We start from the raw sequence: 4,121 nt of genomic DNA on the forward strand, positions 1-4,121 counted from the left end.
ATCAATGGTTTTATCTGGAAAAAGCATAAACCTTTGGGTTCCATAAACAGAAATCTAATTGTGTTCAAAAACATGATTTTTTTTTTTAATGGAGATCAAGGTAATCTCTAATGGCAAATAAAAAACACAAATCATCGCCTCCCCGTCTGGGAATCGAACCCCGGTCTCCCGCGTGACAGGCGGGGATACTCACCACTATACTAACGAGGAGCTGGCCCTGCTTCTTTGTTATCATAGGTCTTTAGAACTTCAAGCATGTTTGTTTCTTGCAACAGTGGTTTGTGACGTTTAGATTGATTTCATAGTAGGTCTGAGGTATGAGCCGAAATAGCTCAGTTGGGAGGGCGTTAGACTGAAGATCTAAAGGTCCCTGGTTAAATCCAGGGTTTTGGCAAAGCTGTTTGGACTGTGTAAATGCAATTTTTGGTTTGTTAACAAAGACCTATGCTTTATCTGGAAACTGACCTCCCCCTCACAGGCAAGAACAATTACCAGGTCTCAAAAAAGCCAACAAATGGCCTGAAGTGCCAAGACAAGAGAGGCCTGCATTCTTGTATCAATGGTTTTATCTGGAAAAAGCATAAACCTCAAAGGAGAAAATGATTGATCAGTTGCAACACTTCTGTGAGATAAACGTCCATTATAAAAGAAAGGATTCAAACCTCATACAGAGGCCTCTTTCCCCCTCAACTGCTCGGGGGGGTTCTACTCTCACATTGTTCCTGCATTCAGCTTTTCTACTTCTACCAGGGTCTGGCCTCCCTCACTGGAGTTTGTTTCTTATTCTTTCTCTTTGTTTCCCTCTATAATTTATTTTTTGTGTCTATTTTGGGTTCTTTTGTTACAATGGAACAATTTTACATATATTAGTTCCATAAAAACAGGCAAGAACAATTACCAGGTCTCAAAAAAGCCAAAAAATGGCCTGAAGTGCCAAGACAAGAGAGGCCAGCATTCTTGTATCAATGGTTTTATCTGGAAAAAGCATAAACCTTTGGGTTCCATAAACAGAAATCTAATTGTGTTCAAAAACATGATTTTTTTTTTAATGGAGATCAAGGTAATCTCTAATGGCAAATAAAAAACACAAATCATCGCCTCCCCGTCTGGGAATCGAACCCCGGTCTCCCGCGTGACAGGCGGGGATACTCACCACTATACTAACGAGGAGCTGGCCCTGCTTCTTTGTTATCATAGGTCTTTAGAACTTCAAGCATGTTTGTTTCTTGCAACAGTGGTTTGTGACGTTTAGATTGATTTCATAGTAGGTCTGAGGTATGAGCCGAAATAGCTCAGTTGGGAGGGCGTTAGACTGAAGATCTAAAGGTCCCTGGTTAAATCCAGGGTTTTGGCAAAGCTGTTTGGACTGTGTAAATGCAATTTTTGGTTTGTTAACAAAGACCTATGCTTTATCTGGAAACTGACCTCCCCCTCACAGGCAAGAACAATTACCAGGTCTCAAAAAAGCCAACAAATGGCCTGAAGTGCCAAGACAAGAGAGGCCTGCATTCTTGTATCAATGGTTTTATCTGGAAAAAGCATAAACCTCAAAGGAGAAACTGATTGATCTGTTGCAACACTTCTGTGAGATAAACGTCCATTATAAAAGAAAGGATTCAAACCTCATTCAGAGGCCTCTTTCCCCCTCAACTGCTCGGGGGGTTCTACTCTCACATTGTTCCTGCATTCAGCTTTTCTACTTCTACCAGTGTCTGGCCTCCCTCACTGGAGTTTGTTTCTTATTCTTTCTCTTTGTTTCCCTCTATAATTTATTTTTTGTGTCTATTTTGGGTTCTTTTGTTACAATGGAACCATTTTACATATATTAGTTCCATAAAAAGAATTCTTATTGTGTTTATGAACTAGAACCTGTTCAATCATTTAAAATCTATTGTGCCATGACTGTTAATGTCCATCTAACATCAGATAAGTTCAAAAAACAAGTTCAAACCTCATTCAGAGGGCTCCGTCCGGGTACTACTCTCACATTGTTCATTCATTTGTCTTTTCTTATTGTTCCAGGCTCTGTCCTTCCTCACTGGAGTTTGATTCTTATTGTTTCTCTTTGTTTCCCTCTAGAATGTTTGTTTCTTGCAACAGTGGTTTGTGACATTTAGATTGATTTCGTAGTCAATTAAGATGTGAACTAAAGTCAATTGTGCCTTACTAAATTATATTTCTTCACTGAATTTATTAAGCCAAATCCTCATTTAATAAGCAATCCACTTATTTAGCACACAATATCAGATAATATCTTCTGTTTAGGCATGAGCAAAAACCCAACTGTGGAAGGCAGGCCCTTGTACATGAATAAACACCTAGTGCCAAGTGAAAGGGCTAGAAGGTATGAGCCGAAATAGCTCAGTTGGGAGAGCGTTAGACTGAAGATCTAAAGGTCCCTGGTTCAATCCCGGGTTTCGGCAAAGCTCTTTGGACTGTGTACATGCATTTTTTGGTTTGTTAAAGACCTACGCTTTATCTGGAAATTGACCTCCTCCTCACAGGCAAGAACAATTACCAGGTCTCAAAAAAGCCAACAAATGGCCTGAAGTGCCAAGACAAGAGAGGCCTGCATTCTTGTATCAATGGTTTTATTTGGAAAAAGCATAAACCTTTGGGTTCCATAAACAGAAATCTAATTGTGTTCAAAAACATGATTTTTTTTTTAATGGAGATCAAGGTAATCTCTAATGGCAAATAAAAAACACAAGAGCATCGCCTCCCCGTCGGGGAATCGAACCCCGGTCTCCCGCGTGACAGGCGGGGATACTCACCACTATACTAACGAGGAGCTGGCCCTGCTTCTTTGTTATCATAGGTCTTTAGAACTTCAAGCATGTTTGTTTCTTGCAACAGTGGTTTGTGACATTTAGATTGATTTCATAGTAGGTATGAGGTATGAGCCGAAATAGCTCAGTTGGGAGAGCGTTAGACTGAAGCTGTTTGGACTGTGTAAATGCATTTTTTGGTTTGTTAACAAAGACCTATGCTTTATCTGGAAACTGACCTCCCCCTCACAGGCAAGAACAATTACCAGGTCTCAAAAAGGCCAACAAATGGCCTGAAGTGCCAAGACAAGAGAGGCCTGCATTCTTGTATCAATGGATTTATCTGGAAAAAGCATAAACCTCAAAGGAGAAACTGATTGATCAGTTGCAACACTTCTGTGAGATAAACGTCCATTATAAAAGAAAGGATTCAAACCTCATACAGAGGCCTCTTTCCCCCTCAACTGCTCGGGGGGTTCTACTCTCACATTGTTCCTGCATTCAGCTTTTCTACTTCTACAAGGGTCTGGCCTCCCTCACTGGAGTTTGTTTCTTATTCTTTCTCTTTGTTTCCCTCTATAATTTATTTTTTGTGTCTATTTTGGGTTCTTTTGTTACAATGGAACAATTTTACATATATTAGTTCCATAAAAACAGGCAAGAACAATTACCAGGTCTCAAAAAAGCCAAAAAATGGCCTGAAGTGCCAAGACAAGAGAGGCCTGCATTCTTGTATCAATGGTTTTATCTGGAAAAAGCATAAACCTCAAAGGAGAAACTGATTGATCAGTTGCAACACTTCTGTGAGATAAACGTCCATTTTAAAAGAAAGGATTCAAACCTCATTCAGAGGCCTCTTTCCCCCCTCAACTGCTCGGGGGGTTCTACTCTCACATTGTTCCTGCATTCAGCTTTTCTACTTCTACCAGGGTCTGGCCTCCCTCACTGGAGTTTGTTTCTTATTCTTTCTCTTTGTTTCCCTCTATAATTAATTTTTTTGTGTCTATTTTGGGTTCTTTTGTTACAATGGAACAATTTTACATATATTAGTTCCATAAAAACAGGCAAGAACAATTACCAGGTCTCAAAAAAGCCAACAAAAACGCCTGAAGTGCCAAGACAAGAGAGGCCTGCATTCTTGTATCAATGGTTTTATCTGGAAAAAGCATAAACCTTTGGGTTCAATAAACAGAAATCTAATTGTGTTCAAAAACATGATTTTTTTTTTTAATGGAGATCAAGGTAATCTCTAATGGCAAATAAAAAACACAAAAGCATCGCCTCCCCGTCGGGGAATCGAACCCCGGTCTCCCGCGTGACAGGCGGGGATACTCACCACTATACTAACGAGGA

General features: G+C 40.0%; 3 non-coding genes across 3 annotated transcripts; 1 reads left to right on the top strand and 2 right to left on the bottom strand.

Moving 5' to 3' along the window:
• The first annotated feature begins 2,350 nt into the window (after positions 1-2,350).
• Positions 2,351-2,423, top strand: trnaf-gaa (transfer RNA phenylalanine (anticodon GAA)). The gene has a single exon. It is a non-coding gene; the product is annotated as a tRNA-Phe (tRNA).
• Positions 2,424-2,719: 296 nt separating this feature from the next.
• trnad-guc (transfer RNA aspartic acid (anticodon GUC)) lies at positions 2,720-2,791 on the bottom strand. Its single transcript has one exon. It is a non-coding gene; the product is annotated as a tRNA-Asp (tRNA).
• Positions 2,792-4,049: 1,258 nt separating this feature from the next.
• On the bottom strand, positions 4,050-4,121 carry trnad-guc (transfer RNA aspartic acid (anticodon GUC)). Its single transcript has one exon. It is a non-coding gene; the product is annotated as a tRNA-Asp (tRNA).

Source organism: Denticeps clupeoides, chromosome 3, assembly GCF_900700375.1.
Source record: "Denticeps clupeoides chromosome 3, fDenClu1.1, whole genome shotgun sequence".
In the NCBI taxonomy this organism is placed as follows: Eukaryota; Metazoa; Chordata; class Actinopteri; order Clupeiformes; family Denticipitidae; genus Denticeps; species Denticeps clupeoides.